The sequence below is a fragment of the Lissotriton helveticus genome, chromosome 3_1 (assembly GCF_964261635.1).
Source record: "Lissotriton helveticus chromosome 3_1, aLisHel1.1, whole genome shotgun sequence".
In the NCBI taxonomy this organism is placed as follows: Eukaryota; Metazoa; Chordata; class Amphibia; order Caudata; family Salamandridae; genus Lissotriton; species Lissotriton helveticus.
The window spans coordinates 896,174,771-896,202,683 of record NC_136061.1 but is presented as its reverse complement, the minus strand read 5'-3'; the positions used below and the strand labels follow the sequence as shown (position 1 = coordinate 896,202,683).

Genomic DNA, 27,913 nt, shown 5'->3' with positions numbered 1-27,913 from the left:
GCTTTCATGATATGTCTCGGGTACAACTAAAAGTAGTCAGGAGAAGAGCCATTATAGGCTAGCTACTGTCATCCAATTACCAAACATATCAACAAATATGGAGGCTCAGCTGCAAATGTCCAGGCAGTGTAGTTTCCACCACCACACTCATCATTTGCCTAGGAACAACCATAATGTGCCCAGACACCGTCTCAAATACCAAAATATAGCCCAAACGTCCAGGCAGAAACCTCCTCATGCGAAGGCAAAGTGAACATGTGTCCAAGCATAATGCAGTAAGCTAATGTATTATGTTGTATTATCTGTATTGTGTATTAAAGTCTATGTGGCTACCAATGCTTAGTGGGGAGGATGTATTGGGAGAAGTTGGAACATGGAACTCTGGTGAGAGTAGAATGTAGAGGAGTCCGTTTCCTCCTGCGTTTGAGGTGGCTGGGACGTCTCCCTGGATCTCTGATATTTAATTAAAAGTAACTTTAGATCAACCTTGGTGTGGCCGCCTGCTAATTACTAGATTTGGTGACGAGTGAACCCTGGGGCCGTTAATGCCTTTGCATTGGATTTTTGCCCCTACGACATTCTTCACAGATTGGTGGATGCTCGGTTAGTGACGTCATTTATGTTTTGAGGGAGATCATGCTACAGTTTGGTAAACTATTATAGTGCGGAAACGTCCCATGACCAAGAGCAAGGTAGTGTGTCTGAATTGTATTGTTTGCAACACGGGCCACTCTAAAGTGATACTCTGATGCAGAGCGCTTTACTGAAAGCCAGTCTCTTGGCGCTGCTGTACTATTGTTTTAAGTGTGAAGAAGTCTGTGTTATATTGTCTCCTAAGAAAACCAGCCCATCTATCAGGGCAGTAGTGATGTAGTGGCAGCATCAGCCCACCTTTGGCAAACCATGGGGCAGATTTAGAAGGAACTGACGCATCTGCATAGATGCGTCAGTTTCCTTGCGCCAGCGTCAAATGTCTTTGCGCCACTATGGATGCGCTGTATTTACAATACAGTGCTCCATGGCGGAAGGATTAAGATATGCGTCAGAAATCCCGACGCATCTGTTGCCGTAAAAGTCACGCATTGCTGGAGTTGTGTCACAATCACAACGAAACTCCAGCAATGTATTTTGAGGCCTATACTTACTGTACTGCGTCACTCTTTATGCCTCCTTCAAGCAGGCGTAAGGCGTTGACGCAATGGTGCAGTGAAATCTTGAAGATGTCACTGCGCCACTTTTACGAGGCCTTCCTTACGTGGGAACGCCCACCCTGCATACATTATACCTGACACAGGTATAATGTGACGCAGGGCTTTACAACGTGAAGCACTCCCTAGATGCGTAACATTGTAAATAGGCTGCATTGTTGGCATCACCGTAGCATCAAAAAAGTGACGCAATGGCGGCGTAAGGAGGCGCAAGGGGCTTGTAAATCTGCCCCCAAGCGTTCTTTATAATCCATTACTGCATCCAAATGCACCCCTGAGGAGAACGTCCATGCGTAGCAGGGGAGGGTGCTTGGGGTGGGGGCGGTGCGTGAAAACCTTCTGCTGCAAGTTCACGTCCACTTTTTGCCTATTTGATCACTACTACGACAAACCATGCTTTGAGGTGGCGGATTGACCACACATGCTCCGAAAATGCTCATGTATAGAATTTCAAAAGTGCAGAGGACTTTACTGAAAATTCAACGTGATATCCTTTCTGACTTCATGATCTGAAACAGGGTACCTTGGAATGAATGGAACGTGTTTATATTTTGTTGCCATTTATTAAGTCATACTGTTTTAAAATAATGAAAGGTGCATCATTATTTCAATCATACATTATTGAGGGTCTTTCCTGCTACCTTGTTTTGACACTCACCATTATAGAAGAAGCTACGATGGGCTTTAGAAAATGTAAATAGTCAATCGTACATGTTTGCATTAAAATACCATAATCAAGAAATCAGGAGGAATGACAAATGTGCTGATCCACCTAAGTTTATCATTTGTATAAAACCCAGTGAAAAGTAATCTGGCCCTCACCATGTTCATGTCCCCTGTTCGGGTAGTTAAACTCAATTGTATTTATGCTTTTGGCATCCTGACCCACCTAGGCCCTGGTGCAACTGGACTCGCTGTATCCTTAACCGCTATACCCTAGACACACCACTGGTACCTGCTCCGGGTGGGAGATAAAACAAGGCCTGCTCTGGTGGCCTGGCTGCCATCTGCTGCTGTGCCTATGATGCTGTCTACCTTTCACTCCTCCAGGGCCTGGGCCAACAGGCAGAAAGCGCAATAACATGCACTGAAGTGGTGAATGAATAATGCGACATGCAAGTGTAGTCAACAGTTTTTTGATTGGTGACTGGAGGCAAGGGTCCACTGCGGTCATCCAGTCATCTAGCACTCTTCTCCCTGACTGAGAGAGGTTGCTTGCAAAACACACCAAACATGGTTGAAGTAAAAGAAATAAAAGGAAAATCACACACTGAACAGCTCCTGGCAAGTGGGCTGCAGGAGCGCATTGTTCCACTTGAAACTGCATCTAATTTCAGAGGCAAAACATGAAGGAGGGTGGGTGGGGGATTATGGGGTTAAGAGGGTGGGGGAGTTTATGAAACATGGAGTGGGCAGATGGGAGTGGAGATGAAACAGACTACAGCAGAGGGGAACAACACAAGCACTTGTGGGGAGTTCTGGAACATAAAAGAAGCAGAGTGGAGCAGAGGGGAAAACACAAGCACCCGTGTGCAGTGCGGGAACACAAAGAGAAAAGTGGCTCCCAAAACAGGAGCAGCAGATGGAAAAAAGTACTTGGTCCATGTTCTAGGGCAGGGTCAAACATTAGGACAGGGCATGACACCGGCATGCCTTTACAAACAGGAATGAAGGACATGAGAGTGATGCTGCAGCAAGCAAATGAAAATCTGTGGTTGGGTTGAAGTCCACAATTTGTAAATAACATGTCTTGAAGAGACAGCGCATGCCCTGTCTAGCTGAGACCTAAAAATGGGAATCAAAAAGTAATCTCTCCTTTCTTCAGCAATGTAGGACAGGTATCACATGCAGTTTGCCAGAGTAGGAAGCTGGTTACAGTTGCCACCTTGGGTGACCTCTCAATGACAGTCATGGTGGGACACTGGTATGGATGTGGGCAGCTGCTTTTTATTGTCGATCACGTAAGGGCATCTCAGTTCATTTAAATCACTGCACCATTCATTTCATTTAAATCACTGCACCATTCATATTGTTTTAAATATTTCTGATGGACTGTATCACTTTGTGGAAAATGACCTTCCATCAGCCTACCAGGTAAAATGTACGCATTGGATAATATGAAACATAAGTTTAGAAATGAAGATTTAAAACAATTTTATTGAAGAGCTGTAGTAGGTGCACACATTCCCCCTCCCATTCAAATGCACACAGTCAGGAGTAAAATTGTCTTAGAGGAGCAATACAGGCATGAAAGATATAACCTGTTTCATTTTATTCCTTGACTACACGGCGGTACTACTTAATGCCGTAAGATGAATAACTTCTGGAGATCTGTGGAAAGCATAGAATAATACTTGGAGTTCTCACACTGTAGTTTTTTAAATTCCATACCATAAAGATGCAAACTTTTGGTTTCATACACAGGCACAATAGAAGACGCCCCAAGAAAAAAGGGGACTGAATTTAAAACCCCCCAAATGCCAGTGCAGGTTACACTTCAGAGACTTTTTAATACTTAGCTATTCAACTTTTGTGTTTTTTGGAACATCTCAAATTCCAAGTGAAACTGCTGATTTAAAGTTGTAGCATCCACTTGCTGTGGTTCTACTACACTAACGCTCTCTCTTTGCTCTGCAACTTTTTAAGCAAAAGCTATCGGAAGACATAGCCTCCCCTTGCTGGTAGTTATTGCTCAATTTAACAGGTTGATGCAAAAAATCTTCTTCTTCATACTTCTTCTTGGACATCCACTTTCCGCTCATTACAATAGTCTTGAAAATATGTATCTGCCTATGGTTTCCTTAAACCACTGTCTGCCATATTCAGCTAAAGTAGATTTGAATACCTTTAAAGGCACTCATCTATTATTTACGACTGAATGGCCTGCTTTGGTAGATGGACTTCCCATAAGCAAATGATCTACCTCTTTTGGAAACCCTTTAAACATGGGCCTTGGTATTCTTTTCATGCAGGGGAATTTCTGCCCATCACATGAGCCACTGCTCTTTCTCCTTGTTGAAATGTAGCGCCCACTTGCGAGTGAGTTCCAAATATAAGTGTGGCTCATGGGGAATATAATCAAGGTAGAGGCGTGTCAGGGTCTTCTTGGGGGTAGACTTCTCTATCTGAGTGCCTTCGTGCCACTCATTGAAGGAGGTAATAGACACAATTTCTGGTCTCACGGTCAGAGCTGCTTGGAGCGCTGTCTCATAGTACTTGCCATTGACACGGTTTCTGGTGTTGTGGTTGTTCCATGGGCGGATACTGGTGTCTATGTATCCCGGACCAACGCTGGGAATGAACATGAGGTTGTTGGTGTCACAGAAGGTCTTGATGGCCTTCCAGTTTTGGTGAGAGGAGCCAAAGGAGAATCCATTGGACGCAAAGTAAGTGTACATCCCATCAAACCCAGCAGAGAGTATGTCTTGCTTATGGGTCTCTTCCACGAGTAGAGCAATGAAGACTGAGTCGTAGGGTGTGTTTCGGATGGAATGGGATCCAGATGCCGTGAGGAGATTAGCCCAAGACTCTGGTGAAGTCAGGTAGGAATCATAAATGTAAAAAAGTGGGAGGGTTCTGCCGACACTCGTCTTGTACGCGTAAAATGATGAATGAGATCCATACCTATAGAATGAGAAAATAAAATTCATTTTTTAAATGGAATAGATCCTGCCACACTGAAATGTGTTAAACAGTCAAAGAAAATTAGACAACTTTTTTCAAATTTAAATTCCAATGTTTGTTTTTGCGGTATTCTGAACTTTAAAAGAATTGTGAACTCAAAAACGTAATGAAACTTTGCTTCTCCTTTCCTCCATATCTGGACTATTTAAGATCACCTGTTACTCCCTGTGTACCAGCCCTCCAGCCTACACACTCAGTCGTTCCTCTACTGTTTTCCTCTCACTATTCTGTCTTTCAATCATTCACCTTCGGCTTAAGTAGACGAAAGGTAGCACAATGCACAGAGAAAACCACATAAAATAAATCCTAACTGAAAATGTCTTTTCTTTTTTGGCATTCCACAATTGTTACAGCCCTCACAGCCCCCGGTCTTCCCCCTTTTATATGTCTTCATCTTATCCCATCTCTGCCTGCCTTGTGACTTTCATCTCACTGTATTACTTCTTCTCCCACTCCCCCAGTGGTTTGAGTTGGCAAACGGGCAAAATAGAATGATGCAGCTTAAAATAAAAATAAGAGTTTCTTGTTGAATTGTCTCTCCACAATAGTAATGTAGTTTCACCTTTAAACAAAACCTACTCTATTGCATATTTATTTATGGCAATGTGCTAGTTATAAGCAGAAGTACTAACAAGAACCAGTTTTTAAATCTGTCGCTATTGATTTTGTAATGGTTTCATTATGAAAAACTCAGCTCCATTTTCTAAAGTTCAATAAAAATGTATGTAGAGTGTGCACCTTTTAAGACCCAAAATCAAACAATGTCTCTTACCAGGGTGGCCTTTCCATACGTTTGACACATTTATACTTTGCATGTCTAAAGTGTGAAGAAAGATTTGGCCAATTGTGAGTGCTGGTTAATTAAGGGAGGGGGGTGTTCAGAAATTGAAAACATAAAGAATTTACAAGGAAGCTATGGAAATCAGTTCAGTAAGTAATTTACGGCTTGTTCTCACATATAAATACTTTTGACAAAATCAGCTGATAGCTGTGGTTGCCATTCGGACCGAATGTCACTTTTTAAAATGATTTACATTGAATTTTATGTTGCAGGTTTGCCCGATGCAGCAACAATACACAGTAGATAGCCCGCTTGCACCCTTGAACAACACAACACCAAACCATTTAGCAAAGCAAAGCCTCTTAAGTGGCATAACTCGCTCTTCCCACAAACTTCTCCCACCGAGAGAACAGAATACATTAGTCAGACCATCCCACACACTCATATGCACAGTACTGAAGTCATATCAATGGCCTTCTAACACAACAGGCTGGAAAATACAATCATTCACTTTCTTGTGATGAAATAAATGGCGAGGTACTACAGTTTACTCACAAACATAAACCCCTAGGGGCATATTTACAAGCCCCATGCGCCCCTTTTACGCCGCCGTTGCGGCAGCGCAAAAGAAGCGCCATGGTGCTGGGTACTTACAACATGACACATCTGGGAGATGGGTCACATTGTAAAGCCCTGCGCCAGAAGGAGACGTTCCTGCACATGGGGTGGGGGGGAGGGGGAGCTGGGGCGTTGCGGTGCAGGAACGCCTCGTAAAAGTGGCTGAGTGAAATCTACAAGATTTCACACAGTCACTTTGGGGCCCATGCTGCGTCAAAACCCTGCGCCTTCTTGAAGCAGGTGTACGGATTGACGCAGCATTAACAAGATAGGGCCTCCCAGAGCTTTGCCGGAGCTGCGTTGCGCTTGCGACGCAACTCCAGCAATGCGCCGCTTTTACGGCACAGATGCGTCACGTGTCTGTGCCATTTTTGCCCATTGGTGCGCCGCATTGTAAATGCGGCGCATCACTGGTGGCGGAGGCATGGCGCACGATAAGTGGCGCATCCCTACTGATTTGCAGGGATGCGCCACTTATTGTAAATCTGCCCCCTAGAGTCCAACACCAGCTCAGTCACAGAGGATATTCTTCCAAGTAACAATGTGATTATCACAAAGAATGGACAGACTCATCGTTAACACTGACCCATCCCATTGGTACAAGACTACCAAGAGAAAGGTCAATGAGAAACCGCCCTACACTGCATGAGAGCAAGGAGGATTCTTTATTTGCTGGCAGGCATTAAACTAATGTTTGCGACAGAAATGTAGCCATACTTTTAACCACATGCTCAACTTTGTCGGCCCACTGAGGCTCAGTGTGCATATTTTGATTACATACATTATTTGAAAATTGTGATTAAAAACATAAAAAGAATATGTTATTGCTTTTTTGCAGATGAGCGACACAAATGTAATGTAACATAACAAGTGACTCGTGCATACATAATGTCATTTGGTGTAATTAAATGCCTAAATGAGAAAAAAATGACTTTCTTAATATATTTTTTATTCATGCACAGAAATAATTGATGACGACATACCAGCATCCTGAACCTTATGACTGCTGATGTGTCTCTGCGGGTCAGTACCAGATATATTTTCAGATATTTACCAGACCTTGTTATGGCTCGTGCCCATGACGTATACACACGTCGTAAGGCCAGTTTGATGTCACCTTTTTATGATATCATTTTACTAGATTACCTTTTTGTAACATGGACTGGAACGTGTTGGAGGGGAGGGGCGGAGTCACACAATAATTTCTTGAGGTAAATTAAGAATTACAATGTCGCTCAAATATGCAACATGCTTCATTAGATGGTTTGTGTAGTTTCAATTTCGTACAAGTGTAATTCCTTTAGATTTTCGATTAGAATGAAAGCTTCCTATAGGATAATTTTATGCCATTTTATTATAGGATACAAGCGTTAATGACAGTTTTCCTAGGAACTTACTTGTCATTACTTCCTTATGATATTTTCTTCTTACTGCTGTCATAGCTCGACATAATACTTTCCTTTCGGAATCCTATTAGATTGTTGTATCAGGAATTTCACCTTTCCTACTGTTCACATGTGACGTTTTCAGTCTTAATGTAATAAATCCATAGGATTCCACTAGAATGTGCTAAGACAAAAAGTACAGGATGTGTAGTAAAAAAAGGTTATGGGGAAATTATGTTTTAGGACTTGACTAGAAAAGCCCATTGGCCTTGGAAAGGAATCGTTCTTCTTGATGCACTGTAGGCTACAGGTTGTTATGGCTCCTGTAAGGACCTGATTCCCAGCATCCTCTGGTGCTCCTCCATCCAATTCACATTTATGGATGTACAGTCTCGCGTCTGTTAAAGCAGCAGGAGAGTTTCTTTAAATGAGCCGGGCATTAGTGATTGGGTCTGCAGATACGGAAATCAATGGTCATAATTTCCTGGTCAAGGATTTAAGGATTTATTCATCTAAAAACCAATCTCATGATTGATGTGTGTGCCTCTTTGACCCTGATATTTTGGCCACGGTCTGCTTGGCTTCCTTTCCTTAATGCAGCATTGTTCTGATTTATAAGAGGCGAGAAACTATAGCACTGCCAAATAATACTTGCATTCCTTTCCTATAGCACCTTACATTTCTTTGGCAGAGAAGATGTCTGTGGGTTTCAGTGCACAAGGAGGCACTGTGCCTTGTGCATGGAGATGTGAGTATGCTATAAACAAGGAGAATTTGCCCTTCCTTCATATAAGGGGACTTTTGCAGTGCACTCGCTGTACACTCGCTGCACCGTGCATCCACTTTAAATGGTGTACCATGAAATTGGGTAGTATAAACATTTGTGATTTGCAGAGGTTAGACATGGCATACTTGTGCAATGGAGTGCTATATGGAAAAACAAATGATTACTGTTTCCTGGGGAGACTGCACTTTTTAGGTCTCGCCTATTCTAGCCCGTAGAGATTGATAGGCGAGATTATAATAAGCGGTCCGAAAAGTCTACCTAGCAGCGGATCGAGTACAGTTCATGTAAGGCAGGCGCGTGCACATCATCGCCAGCCACATCCCACACCATGCCTCGGCATCAGACTTCAAAGGAAGCTGCTCGCACACCACCATTTGTCTGAGCCTCGGCATCAGACTTCAAAGGAATGCAGTCCCCCCGCCCCCACCACAGCAATGCCGATAGCTTGTTTTTTTTTTACATCCATTTCACGGGGAAGCCGTGTTTTGTTCACTGTTCTCTGCACATTTCTCATTTTACCCGATGGTTTCTCAGCGTCGGCAGAAGTTTTTATTGCCTTCCCTAAAGTAGTTTTCAGTGTCGGTCCTAGTCAATAAGGCTCCCTGCACCGAAAACACATTCACTTTCCTTCTGGAGCTTCTGCTCAAGGTGCACGACAAGGAAGTATTAGTATTCTTTTGGCAGAGAGAAAGGAACCGAGTGAGGAGACCAAGAAGCAGGGGAACAATGCAATGATACTACATTTATTGTGTTGTGCCAAATCCTATGATTACCAGCTCGGCATCATTTTGTCTAGAAAAGAAATGCGTGCACACGTTCACGCATCTTTTGCATTAATAAAATTACTTTACTTGCACCTTTGACCTTCCTATTATGGGTCTCTACTGCAGGGTAAACTAACTGAGCTAGGTGGGCACTTTCAGGCCACGGTCTGTTGCTTTCACCAATATCGCCACATCTGGGGCATTATCAGACAAGTAACATTGGTGAAAAAGAACTTCATTCTTCACAAATGCTGGCATTTACATTTAGCTGAAGGGAGAAACGGATAGTGCAGACCGGTGTTTGGTGATTTAATCTCTTAAGAAGATATTTTTTTGTACAGCTCTGTGTAACGAGCAAACGACTTGGAACCGGAAGGATGTAGCTGCAGGTAGCTGTTGGCGTTTGACTAAATGAGATGGGGCCCGTCCGGATTTAGGAAGATCGATGAGAAGATGGGCAGAAGAATTTTGGGTTCTCACCAGCTATTCAGGTACACCCAAATAACAAAAATTATTTTAATCTACACATGAAGAGCGGACTGCCTGAATGTTCTTTTCTTCTGCTGGGCCAACCTCTCGGCGTATGTCTTACTTGGCATGTCACTGGGTTTCAACACTGCTTATTGTCTTCCTTTCTCGTAATATTCCCCAAATCTTCGTAAGCCTTCCTACACAACTTTCCAGGTACACAGATTGCATCTTAGTACTCCCTTTACTGGCCACTGTTCCTGTTTTCTAAATCTCCCCTCCACTCCTTTGCAGATCAAATATGCTTTTGTTAGCAGTGCTCTCCTCACCAAGATACCCACCCTGCAGTGGTTTTGACAAAGCTGTTAAAAAAAATTGATTTTGCATTCTGTGAGATTATATGCATTTTCTTTTCATTTATTTTTATTTGTGCCATGAAATAGGGTTGGATACATTTGTTTAAGGGAAATTAGATGTCAAATGGCATACCATTTCATGAGGGGTACACCTGAAATTCATTAAAGGGTAAGAGTGTGAATTAAGGTCCATCACTTTGATTAGAAAATGTAGAAAAGCGGTGGTCTTCCAAGGTACTGGGGGCACTGGTAGAGTGGGAAAAGAGACTACAAATGTGACAGGGTATGAATTAGGACTGGTCTGCTCTTGGACGCACATGACGAGCTCAGCTCGTCATGGAGTGCCCATTCATTTCAATGGAAATTGCATTGAAGTTCATCAAAGTGCTTAGCATCCAAGACCACTTGGATGCTAAGCACTTTGATGAACTTCAATGCAATTTCCATTGAAATGAATGGGCACTCCATGACGAGCTGAGCTCGTCATGAGCGTCCAAGGGGTTATATCTAAATTAAATAAAGTAGTAAACATCAAGGACAAGCATTGCAGAGACCGAACTAGAAGTCATGTCCTTGCTGCTGTCACATCCTAGTCTGAACATCCAAGTGCTTCATTTGTAAAACATTAAGTGCCAGGGCCTTGACCAGGAGGCCACTGCAGCTTGAACCATCCATCGCCTTCGTCATCGCTGCCAAAACAACTACTAACCATCTCTCTCACATGTAAATGCCACATTTCAGATTATTCCAGACCCCCAAAGCTAAAGGAATGGCTGGGGAGGCAGGTATGAGCAATTTGTAATGTATATTGTATTCCTAAACATCCTTTGTTCTGCTCATCTCTAAATTAGATGAGCAGCGCCACCATGTGGTACATTGTTCTAAGTATAGTGTTGACAATAAAGTGCCGGTGCCGAGCACCGGAAACCAATTAAGTGCTGAACACCAGAAAGCACTGGCTCAAATTAAGCAAAACTCTTCTATCCAATCTATTGGTTTATCCTTTAAAAGAAAGCGCTAGGCTGAGAGAACACATGAAGGAGGCGGGGCTCTTGGGGCATGACGACTCCAAAAATAAATTAATTCTTGGCATGGTAATTTGGTCTGGGGTCCCCAGAGTCTGGTCTGCGATGTCTGTATCGGTTTTTATGGTGCATCAAGAATAAAAGACAAAGCAGTGACATTTGATGTCAAACAGAAGAGAGAGAGCAATGCACCTCTGTGGCATCTGGTGGTTGAATTTCAAAGTGTCAAACCAGATAACCAAGAATTAATACTAGATTCTCTGCTTCTCCAAATTGTGTGATCCTAAACAAACCTGGTACTTCGCAGCGCCTCCTTTTCATTTATCATAAATGAGCACTTCTAAATGCATGAGTTCAGGATGTGTGCGGTACACTCTACTCTTAGTCTAATTTGTTAGACTATAATGTTGCTGCTTCTATAATAAGAATGTAGGCCACTTTTAGGGTTTACATGACTACTGACGTGCCCCTTAGTTGAATAACGGTATTGTCGTTGTGGAGTGAGCCATTAATGTTTTTAAGTTCAGATTTAAAAACTATTACTTTTAATTAATCAGCATTTGTATAGCACAGTACTGTCATCCCAGGGGTATTCGGGCGCTATTGGTGCGCTGGCGCTGTCGAAGAGCCAGGTCTTGAGTTTCTTCCTGCAGTCCACCAGGGAGGTTGCTGTTTGAAGATGGAGTAGTAGGTCGTTCCAGATCTTGGTGGCATTGTAGAAGGAGTGGCCCCCACTCCGGCTGCGATGGATGCGGGTGGTATGCGCACGGGCTAGTGAAGAAAGGCGCAGGTGTGCTGCGAGTAGGTGGAAGTTCAGTCGTTGGTTGAGTTAGGGCAATCCTTGATTGTGTGTAGCTTTGTAGGCGTGCAGGGGGATCTTGAACTGGCATCTCCTCTTGATGGGGAGCCAGTGGAGGTTTCCGAGGTGGGGAGGGATGTGGATCCATTTGGGGAGGTCCAGGATGAGTGTGGCTGCAGCATTCTGTATGGGTTGGAGTCTTTTGAGGAGCTGGGTGGAGATGCCGGCTTAGAGAGCATTGCCATAGTTGAGGCAGCTGGTGACAAGGGCCTGAGTGACTGTCTTTCTGGTGTTGACTGAGATTCATCTGAAGATGCTGCGGATCATATGAAGGGTGTGGAAGCAGAAGGAGGCGACTGCATTGTCTTGTTGTTTAGTGGTCAGTTCACTGTTGAGGATGATGCCTAGGTTGCGGGCATTGTCTGTAGGTGTTTGGCTGAGTACTGCTGGCCACCTGCTGTGGTTCCATACGGTTGTGTTCTTACTGAAGATCAGTATTTCTGTCTTGTCTGAGTTGTTTAAGGCATTTGTGTCTCATCCAGTTGGCTATGTTGGTCATGGCATCGTAGAAGTTGATTCTGGTGGTGGAGGGGGTCTTCGGTGAGCAAGAGGATGAGTTGAGTGTCGTCAGTGTAGGAAATTATATTCAGGCCGTGGGATCTGATATCGGCGGGGGGGTCAAGTAGATGTTGAACAAGGTGGGGCTGAGGAATGATCCTTGGAATACGCCACATGAGATGTCCTTCGGTTCGGAGGTGCAGGTAGATCGTTGGATTGTATATGTGCATCCTGTGAGGAAAGAGGCATCCACTTGGCGGCGTTTTGCTGAATGTCGATGTTGTAGAGTGTGTTAATGAGGGTGAGGGGGGAAACTGTGTCAAAAGCAGCTGAGCGACAGAGGAGGATTTGTCTGTCTATGCAGTGATATAATATGATGTACTATAGTGAAACGCTTCTGCATGTCAAGAAATACACTGTATTATATTTTTACATTGTTGCACGATGTACATGGCAAATGTTTTAAGGGCTTGGCCCGTGCATGGACCCTTGGAGCCAAGCAAGACCTATGGCTCAGCTCTGTATCAGCTTGCACTATTGATTTGCTTGGATAAACAATTAATATCTATATCTGCAACTTGAAGTTAGTACATTGGGCCATCAGTCACTTAATACAATTATTGCTAAAAGGTGAGGACTAGAAACATGGAGTCCTACGAGCGTGCACCAATTTAACAACTCTGCCATCAAGGCTTCTTGAGGACGAGACGATGAAGAGCGCATGCAGTGAAAATACTTTTAAAATAAGTGATCCCAGGGATCAGACAAATCTGGATGGCTGTACAACTCAGTTCTGATCATTTTCTTCGGAAGGGCTCTCCTTTCTCTTCTCTCTTAATTAAGTGACCCATGATTCTAGTCCGCTTCTTAGGTTTTCAGTTTTAAATGTGACTTAATTTCAGGTTTTATGAAAGTGCATGTTTTACATTTTGGGTTATGTTATTGGTTATATGGCTATCCTTTCCCTTTTCCAAAAATGAGTTGGCATCAGAAAGAAAACTACAATTATTTTCAGGCAATAAGTGAGAGAAACTATGTCATGAGAAAGATGCTGTGGATAGCAAGGCAATGGGTTCCATTGTCCAAATCGCAGAAAATGGGCAGTGTGTGGTGACTCCCCAGCTGTTTATATGCCACATATTTAGGGAATGTTCCATAAGCTAAAGATTTTGGATCCCAGTTTGTGTAACTTCACATTGTACATAATAAAACTTGTGTTGAACAGTTAATTTGCCCTTGACACTCACTAAAAGGGGTTGAAAGGTTCTTAATTGCAATCATTCTTAGCACGATAAATACATCATGCCATAAGTTAAAAAAACAAACCACTGTGCTTCCTGTTCTTGGAGAACTGTGTAGCAGTTGTTTTTCTTTACCATCCGAGATCTTTAAGGAGTGGTGTTTTCCATTTCTATTCAAATCGCCTATTTATCTTGGAATGATTGATTTGTACTGGGAAAGTAACCTTGCTTCCCTCTGTAGACAACGCCACTAGAGCAGAACATGTTTCATAATGTTCTGCAGAAGCTTGTAGGGTAAATGCAGACAATAATTTCTCTGCTAATAGGCCCAGGAGAATGCCCCTTACAAACTGGGCATGAGTCTAGTAGTAAGATCCGGAAGAGTAGTGTTTAACCAAAGTTCATAGAGAGAATCCAGTCACAGCACTGCACATCTCCAGACGCACACTGGGAAAATATTGGGTCAAATCGGTATTCTTGTTAACTACTCCTTCACACAGTAACCACAAAATCTCAGCCTCCAGGGTAAAATAAAACAAACTAAACGATAGAAGAATTACAGAGCCACACATAGTGAATGCCACACAATCCGATTGATGTGAGCATGAACAGAAATTGACATAACAGAAGTTTGTCAGATGAGTACATGTGTTTGCAACTGCCTCCATCAGTTGACCCAAATGAGTGGGCAGCAGTGGGGTGAAATATTCATCTAGTAGAACATTAGGAAGTAAGTGGGGTTGTGTCTGGGAGATCAGACGGGAACATTGAACGGGGAACCCTGAAGTGCTGCAGGGGTGTGCTTATTCATGTCCTGAAAGGATTCAAATATGCAGGTTTGCGTCTTTGCTGTAACATCAGGAAAGCCCAAGGAGGAGGCCATCTGTGCAACAAAACTTGGCTTTCAGGGACGATCCATTAGTAATTTGAAGGATATACTTGTAGTTTTTTGTCTTCGCCCGGAGATGTTTCAGTAGAGGAATTGTATGTCAGAATATTGTAGACGTAAATACTGTCCTACAAAAATATCATAGAAAACATTGACTAAGAAAACATCGTCAAGGTAAGTATATACAGGTATGTAATAATTTACTGTTCTTAACTTCACTGCATCATACCTTAAAAGGTAGATATATATCTTGTCAATGTAAAAATGTGAAATTAAAGCATGTTCAGCCTATACTTTCTTATATACACATACGAAGGTGCTATTTTGATAGTCAATATTTTTTAAACAATATTTTTCTACAATATTTTTGGACTACACCAGTAAAGTTGATGTTGGGATTTTTCTTATTTTGAGTTCTATAACCTTTTAGTTTAGATCAGGGCAAAACCAATGGGATGGAATCTTGTTTTTAAATTTTCCATCTGAGGAAAGCAAGGAATTTTATAATAGGCCATTGTCGTTAAGTGGTGATCAAATAGACCAAGACATTTTGATTGCTTATTGAAATCTTTTTTAATATGTTGTTCTTTTTTGGTTTCGTTTTTCGGCGAAGTCCTTGGAGAAAGATGGTAAATTAAATGTGCTTGTGTTTACACCTGCTAACGTCCAAGGGTGGGGGGTGGGATGGGGTTGGAGTTTGTCCTGACTGGGTTAAGATCAGGAATGCAGAGGTTCACTATGGAATCCTTACTGTAGGATGGTTTGGGACAATCCTGATCCAAGTTGTTGAAGAGAGGAAGAAGGAGAAGTTAGAGGCATCAGAATCCACCTTGCCTTTGAATTGCGGGAGACAAGTTATTGTATTGCTGTGGATGACTGACACTCCCTACCCTGGCTTATCTTTTTTTTTTGGTGCATGTGATTAAGAAACCATCAGATAGGAAAATGTTCTTGAGAGGTGTGGCGAACAAGGTGGACCAGACTTCTGTTAGGAAAGATAGGTCCAGTGAGTATCCTTAATATTGGAGGGTAGAGTCTGATGCGGTAGATTGGCTGTTTTGAAGAACAGAGTGGAGTATATAATTGCGAACGACTGGACCAATGGATTGACATGCAACATTAGAGGGCAGGTTAGTAGATGGATGAATTTGCCTGGCCTTCTGAATAGTTTGGATGCAACAGACAGGGGGTGATCATTTATTCATTTAGTTTGTGGGTATTCACTACTGACAGGCTACGAGGAGGATTTCGGAGAGACCTGCATGAGGGTGTTAGTTGCTAATTTTGCATTAGGTGGGGATGGGGCATTGTTTGATTCAGGTGGTGAGACCTATTGTGTGGCTTAAATGTCTCTCTGCCAGACCTCAGTGACTAAATCATTGTTTGTAAGCCTCCAATGAATTTGTATTTAGTATGAGTGGGGAGTCAATCAATCTGTTTAAGTCTGGTTACAATGGCACTTGAATAAACTGTTGAGCTGATCACTGGTGTTTCTTTTACCAGTTTTATCTCCTGGGTTTTCGGAATGGGTAAAAAGGAAGACAGGTTGCAATGTTCTTTTGTGGTGATCTCTGTATTGATCTGCAAGCAGGAGTTTGGGTTTAGAGAGTTGAATGTTAGTGTTTTTATCAGCACTCTTAAAAGTTGAAAGAAGAGGGCAAATCTAACAGGGGAATTAACTGTTAATACCTGCTAGTATAATCCATGTGACTATGTGAAAGTGTTCTGGATTAGGTTCAGAACAGATTATCAAGCGTGATATGTTGGATGTTTTCGAGTAATGAAATCAAATAGTTAAATTAATCCTATGACCATTTGAAACATGCAGGCATACGAATTATTATTTTACAGGAACAAGTTTGTAGCAAAGCGCCCTTGATTTGTAGGGAACAATCTGTTTGGCAGACACATTAGGGCAGTGGCAGTTTGTTTCGGAACATATAGTGAATAAGGCATGCGATTTCAAAACAGACTTGTCAGCGAAACCAAACCATCATGGAGTGTTATTGTGAGCATCATTGATGCGCACCGGAAGTTAAAAAGTGGTGTACATTTCATAACTACAGAAAAGAGCTACAGTGGCTAGATAATCCGAAATGTATTGGATTCAATCAATTCCTCCACCTTTTCTACTTTCCTGATATTGAACATTTAATTCCATCACATTATTTTTAGCAAGACAGGAAACTTTAATTGGCCCTTTGATCCTAGCTTCTCTAGTTCTTCTATATGTTTGGCCCAATTGCCACATATGCTGTGCTGTTACCCTGCCAGTGTCTGACCTTATCAGATAGGTGAAGGTTTCATAAAACAATATTTTATACTTTCGGGCCTTATCTAATGTTCTTTCTTTAACAGTACATGTGAGGAAGTTGCCCAAGATTTCTCTTGGGGTTCTCTTATTAGGGGTTTGTTTGAATGGATCCCTTTGGGCCCTGTGTATCTCTGCATTATGGTCTATATAAGTGTTGTTCTTTGCAAACCCTCTTTGAGCATCTAAGTTTGATCCCTTCCAATCGTTACTCTCCGCTCCCCTGGAAATGTTAAGAATTGTAAGTTATTTTTTCTGGAGTGAATTTCGAATCTTTCAACCGTCTTCTATCAGTGTGATATTTTTTTGCTTTAGTTTTCTTAATCTCAAACTATTTCTCTGCAGGTCAAAGGTTACCTTCTCCATGTTCTCTTCTAATAGTTTAGTCCTTTCATCTAGGTTGTCTAGCTTAGTTTCTAGGATGTGACGGCATAATTGGATCTCTTTCTGATTTGCCTCTGAAATTTTGAACCTTGACTTTGTTTCCGATTTATTTTACGTCCTAAAGGTTTATCTTTATTGCCACTTATTTAGAACCTGAACTGGACTCATTGACATTGTCTTTATTGTTCGGGTCAATTGTGTTTCTATCAGCACTGAGTCTTTATTGCAAAGGTTCCCAATCTGTTGTCTCTTCAGCTAACCCCATTAGTGCCTTAAACTTATTTGATGTGAGGAAAGTCCAGAATACACCCATCCTTAGTCACTTTCATGGTTTGTATTCCTTGCTTTATGGAAGTCCTAATGAAACTCTGTATGTGATCTTGTAGCAATTCAGGGGTTCTGCCTCCCTCGAAAGCACTTGTGCTTTCCCTCGGGTTATTTCAGCCCCTATCATGTGCATAGGTATTCTTTTTCTGCTCCATTATTCTAAAAAATTTAATTAATGAAGGTGTGGATTTTACAGATTCCCCAGTTTTAATCCCAGTTCCATTTTTTTTTTTTTTATTCAAAAACCTTTATTGAGGAAAATCATGTCCGACACAATACACTGTGAAACACTGCGGCTCAAATCGACAAAGTACAGATCAAGTCAAGCATTTAGTAACAAGTAGACTACAGCTTACAGCAAATTGAAAAACGTGAAGGTTAAATTCACAGCTCCACTACACAGAGGTCCCTCCCCTCCAAGGAGAACACACATAAAATAACAGCATCAGTGGGGGGTACTAAAAAAGCGGGGGCACCTATAGAAAAGGAGAAGGCAGTCACTGACCAGCGCCGGCGGCCGCCGCAGACACAGGGCCGGCGGGGATCGCGGGAGAGGCCAGTTCCATTTATTAAAGGGCCTTTTTTAGTGGTTAAGTTCTGGTGGACAGGTTAACATATGTCCCCGCAGATTTATTTATTTATTTTTTGCTTTGGGCACTCTTATCCCACACTGTGTTGTTAATTTTATACTTGCCCTATTTTTATTGCTGTTCCCCACTGATCGTAGTGCTCATCTATGACCTACTGAAGCTTTCTTTGAAACAATGTGGGTGAAGGAATTAGGGAGGCCTTCAAAGTCTTTTGCGCCGTTTTTTGCTTATTTAGATGCTTGTTTTCACTGTGCATTATTTCAGTTCGCACATTTTTTCTTAATTTTATGTAAGAGAATTGGTGGGAAAACCTTTTCTGGCTCCTCTTTCGATTGAAATGGAGAAATCTCTACCTTCTGTGATGGTGCTGAGCCTGCCTCTCAGTCCTTTGTTCTGCTTTATTGTTGCTTACTACTCAAGGCGGCATCCCAATATCTCTGCCGATACATTCCCTAGAATGCCAAACAGTGCAGCCCCAGAGGTGAATCCTGGTGAATGAAACAGCACGCTCCGCTCCAGCTGCAACACTGTATTGAAGCAGTCTGCATTCAATCATTATGCAAGGATTGATCAGCACATTAACAAATGTTTTTAGACACATCAGAGCAGTGGCAGTTTGGAACTTATAGTAGAGTAGGCAAATGATCGTAAAACAAGCTTGTCCATCATTGGATCATGTCATTACTTCAACAGTGGTGTAAATTTCATGGGTACAGAAACTAGCTACAGTGGCTTGATAATCAGAAATACCTGCAGTTTATTGTGTGCTGCAATAAATGGAAAAACAGATACTGGGTACATAAACAGATTAAAAAGAGATACTGGGGCATGCCAGTGAGAAGTAGGAGCAAATAAATGTGGCAGCAATAACTCTACTAAATGCACAGGACCCCTACACAGGATATGGAATGGAAACCACTTTCTTCTTATGGGTCTTCTAACAACCAGTAGATTTTGTTCTCCCTTTAGGAGAGTGACGTTTTAGTTTTCTCATGGATCAATGCTTGTATTAGACACCCTCTTTAACTTCCCACTGTCGTTTTAATGATTACCAGTTTCTAATATTTACTCCATTCTAAATAGGCTGCTTGAAAAAACAAGCATTGGCATTGCCAATAGGTCTCACCTTTGGGACCTTCTAAGTGTTTAGCCATGCAACAGTTGATGCTGTTACACCAAGGATATTATGCTGCATAACTAAATACTTATAAGGTCCCAAAGGCGAGACCTATTGGCTATGCCAATGCTTGTTTGAGAATTTCTAGATGTTTTTGATATACTTCTATTCGAACAATTAGGTCTCCCTGAAACAGGATTGTATTACTTCGGGACTCCTTATTGAGTTTGTGTCACGATTTCCTTGTCGTTATAAGGTTATGATTGGGAAGTGGCAATCTGCGAAAGACCATTTCCCTCCCTTTCTCCTTCTCCTTTTGGAAGTGTTAGTGGTTGGTAAATAGATTGTCATAGTGCTTTAATTTGCTTTACGCCAATCGAGATCTTCCGTCAGAACCTTAGTACTGGTGTGTGGAACTGCAGGGGGTACAGAGGGCGGGGAATACTTTCCAGTCTAAGGAGAAACCGAGTCCTCAGTGCTCCCCTGTGTGACATCAAGAGACTATTACAAAAATTACATTTTAAATAAGGGTCGGCTGTTTCTTTCTTGGGAAAAAATACCAGTTTGTTGGGAATTTTAATGGACATTTGGAATATGACCTACATAGCCCCATTACATTCTTTAAGATGTTGCTGAAGGAGTTTTTGAAGTTTCTTCCTTTAACTACAATTTGAAATATTTGGGGAGCAGATTAACACAGATAGCATTGGTGACTACAGACAAATTGTCACAGACCTTTCAAAACTGTGGCGATACATTTGCCAATTAAAAGACTAAAATGGATTGGAAAAAATACACCTCTCAGTATTTCATAACGCGCCCGTTAGCACACTAAAACAAATGTAACCAATATAATGCAAAAAAAAATACAGTTTCAACCCTTAACATAAAAGAAACAACGAAGAGTTCTTTTTTTCAAAACAGAATGAAGAAACACCATCTTAATTGATCTTGGAAGATTAAACTGACAGTTACACCAAAGTGCGAGAACATTCACTGGCGGGTGGGGTTGTGCAACATTTAGCATTGTGTGACATGCAAGGAAAACAAAGAGGTTTGTTGAGTGAAGCCAAGAACACATGCCCTTATTAGCTACTCGCGAGGGGCGGGAACTTGCCCAGCAGGACTAAACTCTCCCTCTCGGAGAGTAATTGAATTGTGCAGGGACAGACAGGAGGAAGTGAGAATAGACAGCGCCCCTCATCAGCACACAAAACATTACAGACTTAACCTGTGGCTGAACTCCTGCCCTTGTGTGACCAGCGGCATTAGGACAAATGTCAAAAGGTCGCAGGGTGACAGAAAATGGACCTTTATTGAATGAAAGAGAAAATGAAAAATTCCTTTGTTTGTTTAACCCTGTGTGGTTTGCCTGGCCACCAGCGCCCCCACAGTGGAGTTAGAAGTGAAAAAGTGGCCGATTTATCTCAGCAGAGACTAGGGGGGTGGAGCAAGTTAAGTGAGGAGAAAGGGCAACTACATCTTAACGGACACCAAAGAATAAAAAAAAAATTTAACAGACATTCTGCCACCTTTTTTTAAGAGAAATGTTATCTTGCAGATGAATGTTTTTAAAAAGCTGTGGCCACATTCATATTAAATGACAAATTAATGCAATCCGCTGTGCCGTGAACGGTGCAAATCGCATATTGTGAGATTCCGATTTTCTAGTTATAGGTTTGCCACAACGTGCAATTTTCTTATTCAGGCGGCCACATTTAGAAGGGTTTGGTGGTAGGTGAGCACACCGATACAATGTGAAGAGTCGCAGACAACATCCAAAACAAGTGCTGAAACACAAACGCAGCCCAGCTGCAGCGAAAGTGAAACAGTACTGGGCTAAGAAGTGGGAGGGAGTGCGAGAGAGCACACAGCGATTCCCTTGCGGGAGCGAGCAAACATATGTTGCCAAAGCTCGCTCCTGCAAGGGAATCACCAAACGTGCACGCATTGCCATTGAAAGCAATGCAATGCGTGCACGTTTTTGACTGAAAAGCCGAAGCAATTTCTATAGGTCTTTTTCCTATGCAGCGCATGGGCGCTATGTAGGGGAGACCTAATGACATCTTTCCCCTCGAAAGGGAGTGACTAACGTTTATTAAATGCCAAATATTTATTTAGTTACAATGATTGTCATTCGAAAAGTATGATTTGTTCTTCAGTCAGAACACAAAAGACCCACATCAATTTTATTTTGGAAGTTTTGTGCATGGTACAATGCTGGCCGCATGTTAATACCATTCCTATAGATTAGTTGTGGACAAAGATGCTTTGATTACTCCAGTTTGGGTAAATTCGTTTTTCTAGCAGTTTGTTGAAGAGATGCAAGACTCCTTCAATTAGATGTGTTATTTGGTGAATTTCCTGAAAACAAATGATAGTATTTGAATGTTTCTCCATTTGGATCCCGATAAGACGTTCTGTTATTTCCACTTGGCTCCTGTACAAGAAGCCATATAGGGAGAAACCTGAGCATCTGCTAATGTTGGTATTTTCTTATACTTAGCAAGAGTATGTGGATTGTCTACAACTCACTCTCCCAAGTAACCTTTTCAAGAGTCTCATTAAACTAGATTAAGCTCAGATAGTATCATGTTGTTCTATTAACCTCAATTTACTTGTGCCACAACTGTTGGATCCCGGAAGACCCAAAAGGTAAACGCATCCTCTTTGACCCTACTTAGTTAAGGTCTAGTAAAAGTGGGCATTAGGAGTAAGACAATGCTTGTCGAAGAATAGCTCCACCACAGGTAATACACATGGAGCCTTGTCCCATACACTGCGCTCAGTATTTACACACAATTGGTACTTTACTAGATTAATATTTACCAGGCACTGGTTGACTACACATCATGTGCATTAGGATGATTGTAAGTATTTTTAATCGCTGAGTACTAATCAGGTTAATCAGGACAAATGTTAAATCTGCCCCAATCATATTTAATCACACATCTATAGTCTATTATTTTTTAACCATAAAACAGCATGCCAAGGTAAGTTCTAAACAATATACCAAATCATGTAAATCATTTGTTTATACTTTACTTTCCTTCAGTCCTGAAACTCCATTGTTCATCATCCACTCCAACAACCAGCCTGAGTATGTAATCTGCCCCATCTCCAACACCCTACATACCTTTCCTAAGCATGGTGTCCAATGGTGCGAGGAGAGGTCGGCTCATGCGCAGCTCCTGTATCATTATTGATGCTGTTTGAGCAAAGTTTCTTGCTCAGAAAGTGCATACATAAACTGAGTGCTACTTCTCGCCCTTCAGGATAGAACCTTCAAGTCATCTTTCCTTGTAGCTATCTTTAACACCATCGATGCTGGTGATGGAACCACTCCGTCACCAGCCACGGACGCGCTGTGCTGGTGACGGAATGGTTCCGTCACGGCCTGGCCGCCGCGCAAGCGCGGCGCTGATTTTGCGCCTGCGCGGTGCGTTATATTGAGCTGGCGGGCCATGACCGAACCACTCCGTCACAAGCACAGCGCGCCCGAGGCTTGTGATGGAGTTGTTCCGTCACGAGCATGGCGGCGCCGCGTGGCCCCCCCCCCCAGCGCTGGGGCGGAATTACCTCCGCAGCCAAGGGGTTAGGCTGTTGTGTTTACAAACAAAGCATGCACCATAGGATATCCCTTTTCCTTCTTAGTCCTGGTAGGATGGGTTAGGAAAGACATGGCAATCCAAGCACGCATTTATTAGCTGCACACATGAGTTAGCCTGCATTGTAGGCCTTCCAGTTACACTATACATGCTCTGCATCTGAATGTAAAATGTAAATGGAAAGTTATGTTAGCCCATGCTACATGTAACTAGGCTTGTATGGCATATTACACGAAAATGCACCTCGAACCTAGCCTAGCCGCCATGGGAAGTTCACTGTTACATTGTCCTCACAGGTAATCCCCCCCTCACTAAATATGCATATTCTCCAAGAAATATTTTCTCTCTCAATGCGATACTGACTCGTGAAGCACTTGGACTCTTTTTGCCCATCCTGAAATGCTCTGGCGGACGCCATTCCTATACTTGTGTTTTCCTTCCATTTCCACTACTTAACTGCTTCCTTCCTTTTTTAATTTAAATCTGTGTTGTTTAGGTCTCGCGTGCCAACGGGTGCGCACATGCGCACTCGAGCTCGCGAGGTTTAATGTCTTTGAGTAGTGAAGTTAATCCCGCCCCTCTTCTCCATTGGCTGGCCTCCTAAACGGCGGCCCGCCATTGGAGAAGAGGTCCCAGTGATGACATTCTCTCGATCTAAGCCCCGTCCTTTTCGGATTGGGGGGCGTGTTTTTTAGTTTCTTTCTACCCTCTTCTCAATTGGCTGAACAGTCAAAAACACGCCCCCCAGTCGCAAAAGGACGGGGCTTAGAGAGAATGTCTTGGCGTCGGTGGGCTTGTTCCTTCCTCGCATTAAGGCTCTTGACACGTCATGGTTGAAGTGGAAATCTCATCGCTGGTGATGGGGCTTGGATCGGATTTCAGGGGGTGCTGCATATAAATCCCGGGGAGCAGTGGGAGAGCTGTGTGTTGCCTGGATGTAGACATGACATAAGATGCTGGCAGAGACAATATGGGCTTAGGGTCCCGCCAGGGCAGGAATTCGAGGGGGCGCTGCACTTGTGAAGTCATGATTAATTAGTAAACCTGCGCGTGGGTCTCAGTAACGGAAAGGCCTGTCTGGACTGAGGTGTACTGGAGGAGCTACGGCAATACCGCAGGGTCACGGGCGATGGGGCATGCGCGAAGCGGAACACAAAGAGCTGGGACATAAACTTAGCTGGCTGCGTCCAGAACTCAAACCTCTCCTCACCCCGGTGCTCCCTACAACCACCCCGTGCCCTCAACCACTCCCGGTGTCCTCCTCCACCACCCCTGGTGCGCTGCTCCCCCCGCCCCCCACGAGCCCTCTCACCTCATTTCAGCAGGGAGTCCCGGGAGCCTGCCCCCGCCGCTGTGGGGCCGAGAGCTGGGGCAGAGCCACGGAACTGGTCTCCCAAGCTTGTTTTATTAATCTTATGCGGTTTATCAAGCATGTATGGACTGTACAGTTGTTCGAGACCTTGCATTGCATAATGATTGTTTACATAGGCATTTCTGGCAATCATATCAATCACAGTGCACATTGTATTACGGTTCGTTCACAGTATTCCATTAAAGTAACAGCTTTGTTTAGCATCAAAGTTTGTTGCCTATTATTTGTTAGCTTGCCTCAGATATACACTGTTGGTGCCATCTGCCTGTGGTTACTAAGGCTTACTATGCGTGTCTGTGCTCAGCTTATGTTTAATACAGTATGTCGTTGAACTGTGGAGGCGGATTATGCTTAAACAGTGACAAAATAATTCTTAATAGGGAGTGTGTCTGAAACTGTGGAACTGGCTCTTGGCGCCCCGGATGTAGCTTTCCTGGAGTTGTTGTGTGTGGCTTGCGCTCTAGCGATGGTTTTTGGTCTGGTGTGGGGCATGCGTGTACTTGTGTTATTCCTTCTCAGCTCCCTGTGCGATCTTGTGCGTTTAGATCATGGCGTCTGGTGGATTCTGAGGTGGTGTTACCTTGTTTTGTGTAAGAGTTAAAGCAGTCAAGATTGTGTCCCAACTAGTGGTGAGGGGGACCTTGCGAATCCCTAGTGCTGTTCGCGGCGGAGTGGGACACTTTCCGCTTTGGCCCAGGTGAGCACATTATTATGCGCAGGGGTTAGGGGCCTTCCACCTTTTAGTAATCAGTCTTTTCGCCAATGCCATCCCAAGGTAAAAGAACCTGGAGGTGACATTGTTGTTGCAATTCCTCTGGTATAGGTGTAAGAGGTGTATGTGCCATTTGAATGAAAGGATACAGTCAGTACATTGTGACCGTGTGTCTGCTACTGCTAACCAGCATCCCGTTAGGATGGGGCACCCCCACATCATGTGTAGTAGGTCGGCATCAACTTGTGCGCACCTGGGGCATGCAGGGTCCTGGCACTTAAAGTATTGGTTGATTTTCGTGGGCCTGAGGTATGCTTAATTTGGCATAGGCGCATTCCTGGGGATTTACTTTGGGCTCGCCTGTACAGAGGCCCATTCCGAGTCTGTGAGTTGACCGCCACAGTCAGTTCTCAGTGTTGACTGAGGGGCGGCAGTGTAGCTGCTGTGTGATGCCCGAGTGATGCTGCAAACCATTTGGTGAGGTGCCCTCCTTGTCCCATTACATGTAGATATTGTATGGTAAGGTGTGTCATTGGTTCAGCAGTTAAGTCAACCCATCTAGCGGTGAGCGCCGCCAGTAGGGAGCGGTTGAGCAGAAACTGACTTGGGGGCAGGCCATCTTTCTTCCACCAGCGTCATTCATGGAATTAGTATGCCTTCACGATATAGGTCTCCCATGTCTTGGGCCCCAGCCTCATGCCAGCTGCTTCGTTCCGTTGCTGTGGTGGTTATGGTGCCTATGGGTGTTCCTGCCATTGGTAGGGCTGACGTGTATGGGGTGACTGCACGGGTAATATAAAGCACTCGGCGGTAGCAATTGTGCGCCACGTTCAGTAGCAGTGAGTCTGGTGATTTAAGTTTAGAGCAGGGGTGGAATAGTGTTGTCAGTTCTGTGGTATGTAGGGGCGGTAGTGTAGTTGCTGTGTCTCCTCTGTGACGATGTGCTAGCCATCTGGCTACCCATTGTAGTTAGGCTGCTAAGTAATACTGCTCTAGGTGCCGGACCTCTAGGCCTCCTTGGACTGCAGGTCAGTAGAGCTTGTTGATCACCACCCGGTGTCTAGAGTTCCCCTATATGAAGTCTTTGACTAGTTTTTCCAGGGGATGGAAAAAGGATGGAGGGATATAATATGGAAGATTTGTGAAATAGTATAAAAGTCGGGGCAGTATTACCATCTTTGTTAAGGCTACTTTCCCTGTCACTGATGGTGGGAGTGTGCTCCAGAATGTCATCTGGGAGTGGACTGCGGTTAGAGCTCTGCCCAGGTTACCGTCCTGTAAAGCTGCTGGGTTCCTGTATAAACAGATTCCGAGGTAATGGAATGTGTCCGCACACCATCGGACTCTCGTCCAGCTGAGTGTATAACCAGGATCTTCGCACTGTTCACTGAAGGAGCATAGACAGGATTTAGAGACGTTCACATGTAGCCCTGATATCGAAGCGAAGTTTTCCAGAATGATTGCCAGTCTTTGCTGGATGTCTTTTATGTATAACAGGAGATCATCAACATACAATGATATTGTGTGCATGCTGTGTCCTAGCATGATGCCATAATTTATCTCAGATCGTATTGCCTCCGCCAGTCGTTCAATTGCCAGTGAGAAGAGCAGCGGGGAAAGGGAGCATCCCTGTCTTGTCCCTATCCTCATGTTCACTGGGTTTGATATATAGGGGCCTGTTTTTACTCTTATTGTGGGGTTGCTGTATAACTGCTTCACCATACTTAGGAAAGTTCCCTATAGTTTGTATTTGTCCAGTGTAGCAAATAAGAATCCACACTCCAAGGAATCAAATGCCTTTTTTCGAGGTCCAGTATGAGGCATCCCGCTCATGGCCATTGGGTTTTCGAGTAAGTGGCAATCCTGAAGAATTGCCTGAGAATAAAGGAGGTGCTCTTTGAGCTCATAAACCCATTCTGATCTGAGTGAACCAGGGTGGGGACCGCCTCAGCGAGCCGCTCTGCTATTAATTTTGCAATTACCTTATAATCGACGTTAAGGAGTGCCAGTGGCCTGTATGAACCCAGCTCCGTGGCATCCTTATCAGGTTTGGGCAGGGACACCAGGTTAGCCTCATTCAAGGACAGGGGAACACGTTGTTCATTTATGGCTGTTGTGTATAGTTCATGCAGGTGGAGGGTGAGTCTTGTAGCATAGGCCTTGTAGAATTCCGCTGGGAATACGCCTGGGCCTGGGGGTTTCCCACTTGCCAGCGCCATTATTGCGCTACGAATTACCTCAGGTGTGATGGGTTAGTTTAGCAGCTCCCTCTGTTCCAGTGTGGTCTCTGGCAGGTGTATTGGCTCTAAGAACGTTGTGAGTTGACTCTCTGCCAACCGTTCCTTTCTTTTGGTCGTCATTGTCTTTTCCACTGTTTTCCTATTCTCTGCTTTTGCTTCACAGTCTTCACCTGCTGTAGTGCTTCAGCTTGAGACACAATTTTTTTCTGCAGATTTTTCCGTGGGATGTTCATGAGCTATCACACATACCTTTGAATTTGCGACATATGTGCATTGTTTATTGCTACGGGATTTTAAATGTGGCTAAGTGACAAAGGCCATGTGCATTGTAGGCGTAGTTCATCACAACTGATTAAATAGAAAGCAGTGATTATAGCATCAGGGGAAATAATTTTTAAATATCAGAAGGGTTTCAATGAATCACTGCTTTGCTGATACCAGATCAGATTTTAGACAGGCTATAGTATCATTTACAGAAGGGCTCCGTTATGGTGATCACCTTTAATGCCAGCAAACCATGTGAGAAAAGAGAAAGGGAAGCAGACATGGACCTACATGCAGACTAGTTGGACAGGTGACTGGGCAGTCTGGTGATGGTCAGCATGGTGCCTTAAGGCAGGAGTCCCAGAGATGGCAACAGGAGGGTTGGAGAAAGTCCCTGGTGAAGCAGTGGAGGCCGCCAAGTGATC

At 43.4% G+C, this 27,913-nt stretch overlaps 1 pseudogene; it reads right to left on the bottom strand.

The window, feature by feature from the left end:
* Positions 1-3,345: 3,345 nt before the first annotated feature.
* Positions 3,346-27,203, bottom strand: LOC144824171 (glycoprotein endo-alpha-1,2-mannosidase-like protein pseudogene; annotated as a pseudogene).
* Positions 27,204-27,913: the final 710 nt, after the last annotated feature.